Raw genomic sequence first — 17,016 nt, 5'->3', positions numbered from 1 at the left:
AATAAAGAGGCCATTCGTACCCTGCCAGTAGTTCCCATATGATGGCAGTGAAGAACAGGGTGGCATGGGGGGCTAACCGGGATGGCAGGATTCCAGGCGGCAGGCACCAGGGTCGTACAAGAAGCTCCACCATGAGACATCTAGACTGCGGATCGATAAAACTTTGTTTTGACGAACGTTTGGAATGTTTGAACTTCAGGCGACTGGAGGGATAAGTCCCGGCCTACTAGAATGTGGCTTCTTAAACTGGATTGGTCCTTCTTGCTTCCCAGCCTTTAGTAGTGCTTATAGTATGCAATGTCTTCCTACAGCGACTGCCCTGTTCTTCGGCCCGTAGGGCGCTGCACAAGGCCTCATCTAGCGGTACACTCTGGACTGTGTCCACACTGTCCTCCCTCCAACGCTGCACCGCCCTTTGTAGAAGGCGCACATGCCGCATAACCACGTTCCTCCGAACCACCTGACCTCACCCCTCCAATCAGCCGGCACATACTTAACGGTTGCAAACGCAAATGTTCCCGTTAATACTGTTCAGAGCAGACAGACCAGTACGTGTATAGAGGAGCTACCCCTGAATAGTACCGCTCATCTCTCATCTTGTATGGAGATATTTCATTCTCTACCAAACCAGCCGGGTTCAGATCTGCAGATGCTAAAACTAATTTCAGATTTTGGACGCCACGGACAGCCGGCAGAAGTCCGCTATCCGCACAGACTGTTCCTCGCAGCGTCGGCACTTTGTTTTCATCTTTAAGTCCTGTTTTTTTTTCTTACTTTCCTTTGTTCCCGTCTCGGTTGCAATGTGCGGGCCATGTGTCTGCTGCCCTGGCTGCTGAAGTGTCTGTGTCAGCAGAGCGAGCCTTCAATGTCAGGACATCGATGGCAGCTTGTGTAGTCTAAGGAAAATGAATACAGACGGAAGGAATCTCTGCAAGGTCCCATTTGGACTCATTTTCATCCTGTTATCCAAACACCCCCCCCCCCTCCCGATCAGACGTTGCATTTAGTGGAGGAAATTGCATCTATTAAAGGGGTTGTCCCGCGGCAGCAAGTGGGTCTATACACTTCTGTATGGCCATAATAATGCACTTTGTAATGTACATTGTGCATTAATTATGAGCCATACAGAAGTTATAAAAAGTTTTATACTTACCTGCTCCGTTGCTAGCGTCTTCGTTCCCATGGAGCCGACTAATTTTCGCCCTCCGATGGCCAAATTAGCCGCGCTTGCGCAGTCCGGGTCTTCTGCAGTCTTCTATGGGGCCGCTCGTGTAGAATGCCGGCTCCGTGTAGCTCCGCCCCGTCACGTGCCGATTCCAGCCAATCAGGAGGCTGGAATCGGCAATGGACCGCACAGAAGCCCTGCGGTCCACGGAGACAGAGGATCCCGGCGGCCATCTTCAGCAGGTAAGTATGAAGACGCCGGACCGCCGGGATTCAGGTAAGCGCTGTGCGGGTTGTTTTTTTAACCCCTGCATCGGGGTTGTCTCGCGCCAAACGGGGGGGGGGGGGGGGGTTAAAAAAAAAAAAAAAACCCGTTTCGGCGCGGGACAACCCCTTTAACTCCTATATGTTAGGATTGTACTTTGTAATTAGTTACACCACTATGGAATTCGATGAACGGGCAGAAGGCCGGAGTCCTCCGGTCTGTTTACCTATTACATGATGAAGTAAGCACATGCCGCTGAAACCTCGGGCACCGGCAGTGGTCAATGGCAAGAGGATTTTGCACATAGGTGGGCAGTATTATCTGCAAAATCAGCAACTACTGGCTGCCGCTGGACGGCAAGGGTTACTGCATCGTGGGACCGTACTCCTAAGGGGGCTGTCAAATTGTAAACTTCTGATGCAGAGAACGACATTCCCATTGCAATGGTTCAGGCTTCCTATTACAGGCCAATCACTTCATTGGGATCTTTGCCTGTAATACCAAGTCTGGCCACTGCAGCAGGAAAGGAGCTGTCTGCTTCCTGCAGAAAACAGCTCAGTGAATGAATGCAGAGGCCCAGAAAACAGCTGATGGACGGGGGTCCCTGCTGAGTCACCTGCCTCCATCTACTGTTTATGAGCTACCCGAAGAACACGCCATCAATAGTTTATAACTGGACAAAGCAAAGAGTCCAACAAGCAGTGAGGAGGAAGGTGCCATGTCGCTTTGATGATAGATTCCATTGAAAGCTAGTATAAGGACTCCACGGCTCGTTCACATGGCCATATTCACACCACATAATACGTAGTGAACAGAGCCCGTTGATTTCAGGGAGTTCATGCACATAATGCTTTTCTTTCACGCGGCTTTCGGTTGCATGAAAAAATATGCAGCACATGTTGGTGTGTATTATGTGCTAAAGTAAACCATAGAAGTAAATGGTGCAGCCCGAATACACAGGAAAACTGCGTATTAGCGCAACTAAACAAAGGTCCCTCCTATGCATAGTTTTTGCATGCGTAATAATGCTGCATATTTACAAGCACAAAAAATTGCAGGAAGGGCCAAATTATGCAGAGAGGCGCGGGTTTCGTTCGCATTAAATATGCAACGTATTTACACGACCAAAACCTGCATACAGTCGGAGAGCTCCAGTGAGACCTCATCTGAAATAGATCCTGCTCTCCTATCTCTGAGCTGGTGGGTATAGACTGCTGCTATGATGTCACCATACACTGTACACAGGGGAGAGCAGGATCTCTTCTCTATCTCTAAGCTGGTGGGTGTAGACTGCTGCTATGATGTCACCATACACTGTATACATAGGAGAGCAGGATCTCCTCTCTATCTCTGAGCTGGTGGGTGTAGACTACTGCTATGATGTCTCCATACACTGTATACATAGGAGAGCAGGATCTCTTCTCTCTCTCTCAGCTGGTGGGTGTAGACTGCTGCTATGATGTCACCATACACTGTATACATAGGAGAGCAAGATCTCTTCTCTCTCTCTGAGCTGGTGGGTGTAGACTGCTGCTATGATGTCTTCATACACTGTACACATAGGAGAGCAGGATCTCTTCTGTATCTCTGAGCTGGTGGGTGTAGACTGCTGCTATGATGTCACCATACACTGTACACAGGGGAGAGCAGGATCTCTTCTCTATCTCTAAGCTGGTGGGTGTAGACTGCTGCTATGATGTCACCATACACTGTATACATAGGAGAGCAGGATCTCCTCTCTATCTCTGAGCTGGTGGGTGTAGACTGCTGCTATGATGTCACCATACACTGTATACATAGGAGAGCAGGATCTCTTCTCTCTCTCTCAGCTGGTGGGTGTAGACTGCTGCTATGATGTCACCATACACTGTATACATAGGAGAGCAGGATCTCTTCTCTATCTCTGAGCTGGTGGGTGTAGACTGCTGCTATGATGTCTTCATACACTGTACACATAGGAGAGCAGGATCTCTTCTGTATCTCTGAGCTGGTGGGTGTAGACTGCTGCTATGATGTCACCATACACTGTACACAGGGGAGAGCAGGATCTCTTCTCTATCTCTAAGCTGGTGGGTGTAGACTGCTGCTATGATGTCACCATACACTGTATACATAGGAGAGCAGGATCTCCTCTCTATCTCTGAGCTGGTGGGTGTAGACTACTGCTATGATGTCTCCATACACTGTATACATAGGAGAGCAGGATCTCTTCTCTCTCTCTCAGCTGGTGGGTGTAGACTGCTGCTATGATGTCACCATACACTGTATACATAGGAGAGCAAGATCTCTTCTCTCTCTCTCAGCTGGTGGGTGTAGACTGCTGCTATGATGTCTTCATACACTGTACACATAGGAGAGCAGGATCTCTTCTGTATCTCTGAGCTGGTGGGTGTAGACTGCTGCTATGATGTCTCCATACACTGTACACATAGGAGAGCAGGATCTCTTCTCTATCTCTGAGCTGGTGGGTGTAGACTGCTGCTATGATGTCTCCATACACTGTACACATAGGAGAGCAGGATCTCTTCTCCATCTCTGAGCTGGTGGGTGTAGACTGCTGCTATGATGTCTCCATACACTGTACACATAGGAGAGCAGGATCTCTTCTCTATCTCTGAGCTGGTGGGTGTAGACTGCTGCTATGATGTCTCCATACACTGCACACATAGCAGAGACGGATCTCTTCTCTATCTCTGAGCTGGTGGGTATAGACTGCTGCTATGATGTCTCCATACACTACACATAGGAGAGCAGGATCTCTTCTCTATCTCTAAGCTGGTGGGTGTAGACTACTGCTATGATGTCTCCATACACTGCACACATAGGAGAGCAGGATCTCTTCTCTATCTCTGAGCTGGTGGGTGTAGACCGCTGCTATGATGTCTCCATACACTACACATAGGAGAGCAGGATCTCTTCTCTATCTCTAAGCTGGTGGGTGTAGACTACTGCTATGATGTATCCATACACTGTACACATAGGAGAGCAGGATCTCTTCTCTATCCCTGAGCTGGTGGGTGTAGACTGCTGCTATGATGTCTTCATACACTCTACACATAGGAGAGCAGGATCTCTTCTCTATCTCTGAGCCGGTGGGTGTAGACTGCTGCTATGATGTCTTCATACACTGCACACATAGGAGAGCAGGATCTCTTCTCTGTCACTAGGCTAGTGGGTATAGACTGCTGCTATGATATCTCCATACACTACATACATAGGAGAGCAGGATCTCTTCTCTATCTCTGAGCTGGTGGGTGTAGACTGCTGCTATGATATCTCTATACCAGTGTTTCCCAACTCCAGTCCTCAAGGCAACCCAGCAGGTCATGTTTTCAGGATCTTCTCTAGTAAGAACACCTGTGGCAATGTCTGAAGCTCTGACAATAACTACATCACCTGTGCAATACTGAGGAAATCCAGAAAACATGATCTGTTGGGGTGCCTCGAGGACTGGAGTTGGGACACACATAGGAGAGCAGGATCTCTTCTCTGTCTTTAAGCTGGGGGTGTAGACTGCTGCTATGATGTCTCCATACACTGTACACATAGGAGAGCAGGATCTCTTCTCTATCTCTGAGCTGGTGGGTGTAGACTGCTGCTATGATATCTCTATACCAGTGTTTCCCAACTCCAGTCCTCAAGGCAACCCAGCAGGTCATGTTTTCAGGATCTTCTCTAGTAAGAACACCTGTGGCAATGTCTGAAGCTCTGACAATAACTACATCACCTGTGCAATACTGAGGAAATCCAGAAAACATGATCTGTTGGGGTGCCTCGAGGACTGGAGTTGGGACACACATAGGAGAGCAGGATCTCTTCTCTGTCTTTAAGCTGGGGGTGTAGACTGCTGCTATGATGTCTCCATACACTGTACACATAGGAGAGCAGGATCTCTTCTCTATCTCTGAGCTGGTGGATGTAGACTGCTGCTATGATGTCTCCATACACAGCACACATAGGAGAGCAGGATCTCTTCTCTATCTCTGAGCTGGTGGGTGTAGACTGCTGCTATGATGTCTCCATACACAGCCCACATAGGGGAGCAGGATCTCTTCTCTCTCTGAGCTGGTGGGTGTAGACTGCTGCTATGATGTCTCTATACACTGGACACATAGGAGAACAGGATCTCTTCTCTGTCTCTGAGCTGGTGGGTGTAGACTGCTGGTATGATGTCTCCATACACTGCACACATAGGAGAGCAGGATCACTTCTCTATCTCTGAGCTGGTGGGTGTAGACTGCTGCTATGATGTCTCCATACATTGTACACATAGGAGAGCAGGATTTCTTCTATATCTCTGAGCTGGTGGCTTAGACTGCTGCTATGATGTCTCCATACACAGCACACATAGGGGAGCAGGATCTCTTCTCTCTCTGAGCTGGTGGGTGTAGACTGCTGCTACGATGTCTCTATACACTGGACACATAGGAGAGCAGGATCTCTTCTCTATTTCTGAGCTGGTGCGTGTAGACTGCTGCTATGATGTCTCCATACACAGCACACATAGCAGAGACTGATCTCTTCTCTATCTCTGAGCTGGTGGGTGTAGACTGCTGCTATGAGGTCTCCATACACTACACATAGGAGAGCAGGATCTCTTCTTCTCTCTCTGAGCTGGTGGGTGTAGACTGCTGCTATGATGCCTCCATACACTGTACACATAGGAGAGCAGGAGCTCTTCTCCATCTCTGAGCTGGTGGGTGTAGACTGCTGCTATGATGTCTCCATACACTGTACACATAGGAGAGCAGGATCTCTTCTCTATCTCTGAGCTGGTGGGTGTAGACTGCTGCTATGATGTCTCCATACACTGCACACATAGCAGAGACGGATCTCTTCTCTATCTCTGAGCTGGTGGGTATAGACTGCTGCTATGATGTCTCCATACACTACACATAGGAGAGCAGGATCTCTTCTCTATCTCTAAGCTGGTGGGTGTAGACTACTGCTATGATGTCTCCATACACTGCACACATAGGAGAGCAGGATCTCTTCTCTATCTCTGAGCTGGTGGGTGTAGACCGCTGCTATGATGTCTCCATACACTACACATAGGAGAGCAGGATCTCTTCTCTATCTCTAAGCTGGTGGGTGTAGACTACTGCTATGATGTATCCATACACTGTACACATAGGAGAGCAGGATCTCTTCTCTATCCCTGAGCTGGTGGGTGTAGACTGCTGCTATGATGTCTTCATACACTCTACACATAGGAGAGCAGGATCTCTTCTCTATCTCTGAGCCGGTGGGTGTAGACTGCTGCTATGATGTCTTCATACACTGCACACATAGGAGAGCAGGATCTCTTCTCTGTCACTAGGCTAGTGGGTATAGACTGCTGCTATGATATCTCCATACACTACATACATAGGAGAGCAGGATCTCTTCTCTATCTCTGAGCTGGTGGGTGTAGACTGCTGCTATGATATCTCTATACCAGTGTTTCCCAACTCCAGTCCTCAAGGCAACCCAGCAGGTCATGTTTTCAGGATCTTCTCTAGTAAGAACACCTGTGGCAATGTCTGAAGCTCTGACAATAACTACATCACCTGTGCAATACTGAGGAAATCCAGAAAACATGATCTGTTGGGGTGCCTCGAGGACTGGAGTTGGGACACACATAGGAGAGCAGGATCTCTTCTCTGTCTTTAAGCTGGGGGTGTAGACTGCTGCTATGATGTCTCCATACACTGTACACATAGGAGAGCAGGATCTCTTCTCTATCTCTGAGCTGGTGGGTGTAGACTGCTGCTATGATATCTCTATACCAGTGTTTCCCAACTCCAGTCCTCAAGGCAACCCAGCAGGTCATGTTTTCAGGATCTTCTCTAGTAAGAACACCTGTGGCAATGTCTGAAGCTCTGACAATAACTACATCACCTGTGCAATACTGAGGAAATCCAGAAAACATGATCTGTTGGGGTGCCTCGAGGACTGGAGTTGGGACACACATAGGAGAGCAGGATCTCTTCTCTGTCTTTAAGCTGGGGGTGTAGACTGCTGCTATGATGTCTCCATACACTGTACACATAGGAGAGCAGGATCTCTTCTCTATCTCTGAGCTGGTGGATGTAGACTGCTGCTATGATGTCTCCATACACAGCACACATAGGAGAGCAGGATCTCTTCTCTATCTCTGAGCTGGTGGGTGTAGACTGCTGCTATGATGTCTCCATACACAGCCCACATAGGGGAGCAGGATCTCTTCTCTCTCTGAGCTGGTGGGTGTAGACTGCTGCTATGATGTCTCTATACACTGGACACATAGGAGAACAGGATCTCTTCTCTGTCTCTGAGCTGGTGGGTGTAGACTGCTGGTATGATGTCTCCATACACTGCACACATAGGAGAGCAGGATCACTTCTCTATCTCTGAGCTGGTGGGTGTAGACTGCTGCTATGATGTCTCCATACATTGTACACATAGGAGAGCAGGATTTCTTCTATATCTCTGAGCTGGTGGGTTAGACTGCTGCTATGATGTCTCCATACACAGCACACATAGGGGAGCAGGATCTCTTCTCTCTCTGAGCTGGTGGGTGTAGACTGCTGCTACGATGTCTCTATACACTGGACACATAGGAGAGCAGGATCTCTTTTCTATTTCTGAGCTGGTGCGTGTAGACTGCTGCTATGATGTCTCCATACACAGCACACATAGCAGAGACTGATCTCTTCTCTATCTCTGAGCTGGTGGGTGTAGACTGCTGCTATGAGGTCTCCATACACTACACATAGGAGAGCAGGATCTCTTCTTCTCTCTCTGAGCTGGTGGGTGTAGACTGCTGCTATGATGCCTCCATACACTGTACACATAGGAGAGCAGGAGCTCTTCTCCATCTCTGAGCTGGTGGGTGTAGACTGCTGCTATGATGTCTCCATACACTGTACACATAGGAGAGCAGGATCTCTTCTCTATCTCTGAGCTGGTGGGTGTAGACTGCTGCTATGATGTCTCCATACACTGCACACATAGCAGAGACGGATCTCTTCTCTATCTCTGAGCTGGTGGGTATAGACTGCTGCTATGATGTCTCCATACACTACACATAGGAGAGCAGGATCTCTTCTCTATCTCTAAGCTGGTGGGTGTAGACTACTGCTATGATGTCTCCATACACTGCACACATAGGAGAGCAGGATCTCTTCTCTATCTCTGAGCTGGTGGGTGTAGACCGCTGCTATGATGTCTCCATACACTACACATAGGAGAGCAGGATCTCTTCTCTATCTCTAAGCTGGTGGGTGTAGACTACTGCTATGATGTATCCATACACTGTACACATAGGAGAGCAGGATCTCTTCTCTATCCCTGAGCTGGTGGGTGTAGACTGCTGCTATGATGTCTTCATACACTCTACACATAGGAGAGCAGGATCTCTTCTCTATCTCTGAGCCGGTGGGTGTAGACTGCTGCTATGATGTCTTCATACACTGCACACATAGGAGAGCAGGATCTCTTCTCTGTCACTAGGCTAGTGGGTATAGACTGCTGCTATGATATCTCCATACACTACATACATAGGAGAGCAGGATCTCTTCTCTATCTCTGAGCTGGTGGGTGTAGACTGCTGCTATGATATCTCTATACCAGTGTTTCCCAACTCCAGTCCTCAAGGCAACCCAGCAGGTCATGTTTTCAGGATCTTCTCTAGTAAGAACACCTGTGGCAATGTCTGAAGCTCTGACAATAACTACATCACCTGTGCAATACTGAGGAAATCCAGAAAACATGATCTGTTGGGGTGCCTCGAGGACTGGAGTTGGGACACACATAGGAGAGCAGGATCTCTTCTCTGTCTTTAAGCTGGGGGTGTAGACTGCTGCTATGATGTCTCCATACACTGTACACATAGGAGAGCAGGATCTCTTCTCTATCTCTGAGCTGGTGGATGTAGACTGCTGCTATGATGTCTCCATACACAGCACACATAGGAGAGCAGGATCTCTTCTCTATCTCTGAGCTGGTGGGTGTAGACTGCTGCTATGATGTCTCCATACACAGCCCACATAGGGGAGCAGGATCTCTTCTCTCTCTGAGCTGGTGGGTGTAGACTGCTGCTATGATGTCTCTATACACTGGACACATAGGAGAACAGGATCTCTTCTCTGTCTCTGAGCTGGTGGGTGTAGACTGCTGGTATGATGTCTCCATACACTGTACACATAGGAGAGCAGGATCTCTTCTCTCTCTCTGAGGTGTTGGGTGTAGACTGCTGCTATGATGTCTCCACACACTGTACACATAGGAGAGCAAGATCTCTTCTCTATCCCTGAGCTGGTGGGTGTAGACTGCTGCTATAATATCTCCATACACTGTACACATAGAGGAGGAGGATCTCTTCTCTATCCCTGAACTGGTGGGGGTAGACTACTGCTATGATGTCTCCATACACTACATACATAGGAGAGCGGGCTTTCTTTTCTAGCTCTGAGCTGGTGAGTGTAGACTGCTGCTATAATGACTCCTTACACGGAGAAGAGGAACTCCTGTATATATCTCTTATACACAGAGAAAGCAGCAGCAACAGCATGGAGGGCATTATACAGCAGTACTGAGCAGTGCAGATGTGAATTCTATACTAAGATGAATAAAACACTTACTAGAAGCTGCAGCAACATCTCTCTGAGTCTTCATGCTTCTATATCCTTCCAGCAGCTCCTTCCTCCTCCTTCTACTTTGCATAGGTGTTTATGGGTAGCATAACATAGCAGGAAGCAAAGTCCCCCTCACTTCCTGTAATCTTGTGTGGGGTCTCTTTTACTAGAGACAGATTTCACATGACAGCAGACAGCAAGTTAGAAGGAGAGGAGGCCCCTAGAAATTCCTTATTGCCTTCTGCTTAAGAAGTCGCTGACCTACTTCTATGTATATTTAGTGTAGATGGACAGTACACAGAATGGCCTGTAGGGGTCTGTAGACAGGAATTCGGGTACTAGAGGGGAGAGAAAACGCCTGTGGATGTGGCAGGAAGTAAGATAAAAGTATCAGTTCCTGCCATACTCAGGCGAGAAGTTGGATTCCAAGCAGAATGAGAGGCTGTAGCAACAGCCTTCAGGCACTTGGAGCCTGAGGTTCGTGTGGACCAGTCTGAGCCCGTCACAAAGTCTGGCAGGGAAGGACTCCCTCTAGATGCCCAAGCTGGGGAATAGTGACGGAGACCCTGTGGGTTGTGAACCCTGAGTCGTGATATGTTTCACAAATAACTGCAGTATATAAAATAAATGATGGCAGGTGCCAGAATTGCAAGTGATCCGAGTCTCCTGAGCCTTTATGGATGTGGTGCCCATTCCTGCTGACAGGCAAAGATGGCGACCCTAATAGTGAGTACCCCCAGATTGCCACACTAGGTACAGTAAATTGATGAAAACACCTATAATGACATAAAAAATATGTCATCTGGAAGAACGGCCCTTCTTGTAGAGAACAAATATGTCATCATCATGAAACCGGCGTCCTCAATCTGAGTCTAGACATCCTGAATAATAAGCTTTGTCATCTAGGTTACGGGTAACAGACCCCTCTGCCGTTCAGGGCCCAGCAACTCCCTACTGGGTCATCTGAATTCCAGTCCTTTACATGGCAGTGTGAGAAATGGGAGGAGCCATCTGGACCGCCGCGCACATCTGACTTCGGGGATGATCGGAGCTGCAGTTGACCACAGGGTGCAGTGGGAGTTTTGCTCTTAGATGGATGATGCAGCAACGAGGAACACCTGGTAAAAAGATGTTGGCCGCTTTGTATCAAGACAGCGAGAACGCAGCCCAACCTTTCCTATACGGTGTAGATGGAATGTTCCTAGGTCATCGAGATCTGCTGCAGAAGTGCGGTGCGGGGACGGCATCACTTCACTGCAGTGTTACAGGCGGATCGCTGCACCTCGTACTTCCTGAGCCGCCTCCATGACACCTCATAACCACAACACTCTGCAATCACCAAGCTAAAGTGCTTCTCTGCGGCTCCGTGGTACCTCATTACTTAAAGGGAAGGTATCGCCTACATTAGAGTTCACTGATTAAAACCACAAAATAAAACATTTTCCATTCTGTATTGTTTTTATTTTCTGATTTTATATTTTTTTATTCTGTTGTCTGTACACGACTGTAAGGGCGGCCATCCTGCCTGGGCTGCAGGTAACACTGTGCGGCAGCCTTATGGGCCATCGACACACTGCTTGTATTTTTTTTTCAAAGATCTTTAACTTTTTAAAATTTAAATTATTTTTTCCTGCAGACGCGGTGACCGAAAAAGCACAATTCTGGCATTCTTTTTTTGGGACGGTGTTCACCGTGTGGGGTAATTAATGTGTTACTTTGATAGATCGGACTTTTACGGACGCAGCGATACCAAATATGTATTTTTGTTTTATTATTTAGATTCTTTTATTATGGGGGGGGGTTAAACTTTTATTATTATTTACTTTTTTTAATAATTAGTAAAACTTTTTTAAACTTATTTTTACTTTGCTCTTCATACTCCTGCAGTATGATGAAACGCCATAACATTACATCATACTGCAATCGGACAGCATTCTATCAAGCCACCCCAAGGGCATGGGTCTATGGGCATTCTACTATGACAGTCCTGGGGCCTTTCAGAAGGCCCTCAGCTGCCATGACACCTGCATGGCAACCAACGTTCTCATCGCGTTATGGGGGGCGTACGGGTCCCTGGAATATTGGCCGGGATAATTTAAATGCTGCTGTCAGAATTGACGGCGGCATTTAAAAGGTTAATAGCTCTGATAAGCTGCGCATCCTATAGCGTTGCAGTAGATGTAACAGACACATTGTAACGGTGCGTTGCCACTGGTCATCTGCTTCTGGGGTTGTGGTTGGAGCCGCCTATCACATAGTGCACAAGACTCCTCTGCCTTCGCTCGCTTCCAGGTCTCTGCCTGTAGGGTTCTCGTACACTCTTACCTCTTCTCTTAAAGGGCCAGCGCATGGTCCCTAATCCCATCACCAGCCCTCATTTGCTACATTAGGCATCTTCCCCCCTATACCTAAGCAATTGATCTCCCGCCATTGTGACAAAGCCCCAGTTGTGTGTATCCCTGATTCTGACCCATGCCTGTCATTCTGACTTCTGTACTCCCTGAACTCAGCTCTGTGTTTTCGACTACCCTGACCTTGGACAACCTGTGCTGCCAGCCCCAATTTCAGCTGGTTTCCCCAGCTTCAGACCTTCATCTACCGCATCTCGTCCCTATGCAGCATCAACAGCCACAACTCTCTGTGTGCGCTATGGCTTGGAGACCCCGGAGCAAAGCCAGTAACCCAATTGGAGGGCTTAAAGGGGTCGTACCAGAATTTCAAGTTATCCCCTAACCACAGGATCTGAGATAACTTGCTGATCGCTGCTGCTGGGACCCCCGACAATCTCAAGAACAGGGGTCATCCTCCTTATAGCAGGGTAACTGCACCCCTTGCAATGAGGAGGAGACTCTCACGCATGCGCACCAACGCTCCCTTCACTTTCAATGGCTCCTCCAAGATACCCAAGCGGCATCCACTCAGGTAATTCCATCAGCCCCACTGAAATGAATGGAGCTCTGACCCTGAATGTGTAGCCAACGCTCCATTCAGAGTGACGTCACTGCGGGGGAAGAAGCGACAGGAGAGCGGGACACGGGAGTCCCGTTCTGAAGCTCGATGGGGGTCTCCGTGGTAAGACCCCCACCAATCAGCAAGCTGTCCCAGATCCTGTGGTTAGGGGTGACTTTAATTGTGCTACAACCCCTTTAAGTGTGAAAATCGTGGCTCCTCAGGTGTTGCCGTCTCAGAGAGCCCGAAGCCAAACCGTGTGAGGCACGTCGGATCCCCATCCGCCCTCCTGGCACATGTGATAAAGTTGGCACCATCAGCTTCTCTAATCAGCAAACCATTTCTATTGCTTGTTGGTTGGTAAGCTTCCAAGTTGCCATATTCCTTCTGATCCAAATGATACTGATCTTTATATACACAGAGCTAACACACACTTGTAAGAAAAAGTAAGTGAACCCCTGGGAATGTCCTGGGTTTCTGCAATGATTACTAGTAAATTGTGATCTGATTGTATCCAAGTCCCAAGTATTAGTAAACACAATGTAACTAACCTCGCAGACAGCTGTTGTGTTGGTCTTCTATTCTATCATTCCAAAGGGTTCACTTAGTTTCTTGCTACTGTATTCGGCAGCTCTGCCTTCATGTGTAGGAGGGAAACACAAGGAGAAATAACTCAAGTGGAAAAAATGCAACAAGAAGTCATCATTGTGGCTCCACCCGTCTGCGAGACTCGGCTCAGATCTGGGGAGAGCAAGAATAGATTCCATGGCGAAAGCCTCAGACGCCAATATACAGAATATACTACAGAAGGCGGGATGTTCTGGAGAAACGCTATTCGCACGGTCAGCAGGAGCTGAAGACCAGCTGATGTCACTACGGCCGGATCCGCACACGGAATGAACGTCCAGCGGCGGATCTCATCACAAATCTCCATGTGAAGGACCGTTATACATCTGCTGATCCGCTGCTAATCTGAACACGCACCAATCAACATGATAACACGTCAGCTGGTTCACACTGGCAGACGATTGGTAGTCTGCGGGTGAACGATTGTCCCCATACAGGGCGGCACACCTCCTGTTTACATGGGGAGATGTGCAACCGACCAGAGTTTCATATTTCACCCCAATGTATGACTGTGTGATCTGCTGCAGATTTCTAACATTCCACACTATAGCTCAATTATGTATGAAATGCTCTGCAGAGTGTGGATGAGATTGGTTAAGATTTCCTCTACACGCCTGATATGGTAATTCACTGCAACATTTACATATGCAAATCCACACAAACCATCTGCAGCACTTCCAGAAGATGTGCATGGCCAGCCTTAGCTGCATGCGACCCATGCGGTCTCACAGGGGGGGGGACTGGACGCAATCGTCCCCTAGGTCTGTCTAACCAGATGATCTTCTTGCTCCATGCAACAGTGTTTTGTGGAGCTGCATGAGGCATCCTCCTCTTGGCACTGTCTCCTCCCCTCTGGAGTTCTGAGGCACCACTGTCAGCCCACCGGCCCCCCCCCCCCCAACACAATCGCTTAACTCTGCTACCGTATTTATGTTATGAATTTGGTTCTAGTATTGGGTCTACTTACTGAGCTTGGTTCTGTGGCTATAACTATGTGCTGAGCTTGGTCTTGGTGCTGTATTTATGTTATGAGCTTCATTCTAGTGCTTTATTTATGTTATGAGTTTTGTTCTGGTGCTGTATTTATCCACTGAGCTTGGTTCTGGTGTTTTTTTTGTGTTGAATTTGGTTCTAGTGCTCCATTTATGTGCCAAGCTTGGTTCTGGGGCTGTATTTGTGTACTCAGCTTGGTCCTGGTGCTTTGCATATGCTATGAGCACGGTTCTGGCACTCTTTTAATGTTATGAGCTTGGCCGTGGTGCTGTAGTTATATAATGATCTTGTTAGTGATTCCGTATATATGTTACAAGCTTGGTTCTGGTGCTGTATTTATGGACTGTGCTTGGTTCTGGTGCTGTATTTATGGACTGTGCTTGGTTCTGGTGCTGTATTTATGGACTGTGTATGGTTCTGGTGCTGTAGTTATAGTATAAACTGGGTTCTGGTACTGTATTCATTCTCTGAATGTGGGTATGCTGCTATGTTGCTGTAGAACACAGGCAGACTGCTTATCAGGGCAATATAGATCACTTTTTTCTTATGACGGGGCGCAAAAATAAAATTCCGCACAGGATGCTATCAAACCTAAGGCTGGCACAGCATGTGCGGACCTCAAAGTGAAGCGTCTTATTTACCCAGGCTTTGTCCTTCAGAGATCTTTTTCTGGCTACCTTCCATTGTCAAAAAGGATGAAGACAAACTGCTTAATGTGCTGAGACAGAAGGAAGCCGGAAAGAAGAATCTCTCGAGATCCCAAAGAGCCGAGCGGATAAGATTTTGTTCTTAGCCTGCGATACTTTAGTAACAGTGATAACAATAAGAACTCGACGATAACGGGAAGTTTCAGAGATTTTCGTCCGATGCCTTCTGGATAAATCGCTGCTCTTATAAACTTGGGAATGATATAAAAGCATGTAATTGCGCCAGGTTAGCTGGCCCTTCGCTATACTGCAGTTGTTTGCTGGTAGATTTACTATATATTAACCAACTTGATTGATTAATGACAGACAACTTTGCAGGAAGAAAAGTTAAGCAGGAATTCGGGAGGGGGAAGCGGAGCAAACGTGGCACAAAGTACAAAGGAACGGAAAGTCATAACCGAAAACATGACAAAAGGCAACGTACAGCTCTGGTTTCATCAGTCACATGGAGCAGCATCGTGTCCCTATATACACACCCCCCACATCGGGGAATAAGCGGGGCAGGTACCTCTAGCAGACAGAACCTATAAGCCTTAAAGGGACAGCACCACTGGCCTCCGTGTAAGTTTGGAAACTACTACATATTCTAATATATTATATATATACATGTTACATAATGAAGACTGAAGGAAAAACATTCTCCATGACTTAGTAGTGGAAACAGAACTTGCAAAGCAGCGAGCGACCTCATCGCTCATCGACCCTACATGAGGTACCATGCCCATATAGTGAGTGCCCCCCACACATGCAGCGTTAGACCCCTTACCTTAATGCATCCATGCAGTCTGCGCTCTCCCTCCCTGTACCACGTCTACACAGAATGCAGTGTGGGATGCAGGCAGCTGTGAGCAGACAGAAGGCTCACTGTCCCATCTGGGATGAAGGGCTCGTCCCTCCTACAGCTGGCTGCGCTCGCTTTACCAATAACAGGCTGGGAGCCCGTGAGGCCGCCCTCATCCCTGCACCGTCCAAGAACAAGGAGCAGCTTATTCTGGAGTCAGAACAGAAATATTCGCTGTCCTTCCTGTTTGTAGGATGGAAAATCCAGGCTCAGAACTGAAATGTTACGTCGGGTTATAATGGTCGCTACTTGGGGAACAGAACTTCCATGGAGGAACAGAAGTGGGTCCGGCCGTCCTGAAGCTGGTCACGAAGAGACAAGTATTATTGAAATGTTATTGTATGTGCTTCCATATATGAGCCTCAGGCCGTGTGCACACGGAGTCCTGGATGATGGAGCCACAGCTCCTCGGCCGCACAGGCGCGGTCTTGGGTCATACGTGACGCCCATCTTTCCTTCGCTGCCTTTATTCAGTCTTGTGCGCCTCATGTCACCGGCACCTCAAAAACATCTCCAGAATCCGCCCTTTCATCCCTGTGGAAACAGCAAAAATACTTATTGTTGTCCTGATCCATCCCATCCCGACTACTGTAACTCCCCACTGATCGCTCTTCACCTCCCTAAACTCTCCGCTCTCCAATCCATACTGAATGCAACAGCCAGACTCATCTGATGCTTCCACCATGTGCTAGTCACTACGCCGATACCTCCACCCCGTGCCAGTCACTATACTGATGCCTCCACCCTGTGCCAGACACTATACTGATGCCTCCACCTTGTGCCAGTCACTTACCGATGCCTTCACCCTGTGCCAGACACTATACTGATGCCTCCACCTTGTGCCAGTCACTATACCGATGCCTCCACCATGTG

General features: G+C 48.0%; 1 protein-coding gene across 2 annotated transcripts in view; it reads right to left on the bottom strand.

The window, feature by feature from the left end:
* PHLDB1 (pleckstrin homology like domain family B member 1) overlaps nt 1-16,201 on the bottom strand; it is a 157,218-nt gene extending 141,017 nt beyond the window's left edge. Inside the window, exon 1 of one of the 2 annotated variants that reach the window (XM_066606144.1) lies at nt 16,069-16,201. The gene's annotated coding sequence lies outside the window, so the exon portion shown is untranslated. Of the gene's footprint in view, nt 1-13,526; nt 13,588-16,068 lie in introns of those variants that run through there. The other variant, XM_066606148.1, reaches the window with a different exon arrangement.
* Between the last annotated feature and the right edge of the window lie 815 nt (nt 16,202-17,016).

Source organism: Eleutherodactylus coqui, chromosome 6 (genome assembly GCF_035609145.1).
Source record: "Eleutherodactylus coqui strain aEleCoq1 chromosome 6, aEleCoq1.hap1, whole genome shotgun sequence".
Taxonomy (NCBI): Eukaryota; Metazoa; Chordata; class Amphibia; order Anura; family Eleutherodactylidae; genus Eleutherodactylus; species Eleutherodactylus coqui.
This window is presented reverse-complemented; position numbering and strand designations above follow the sequence as displayed.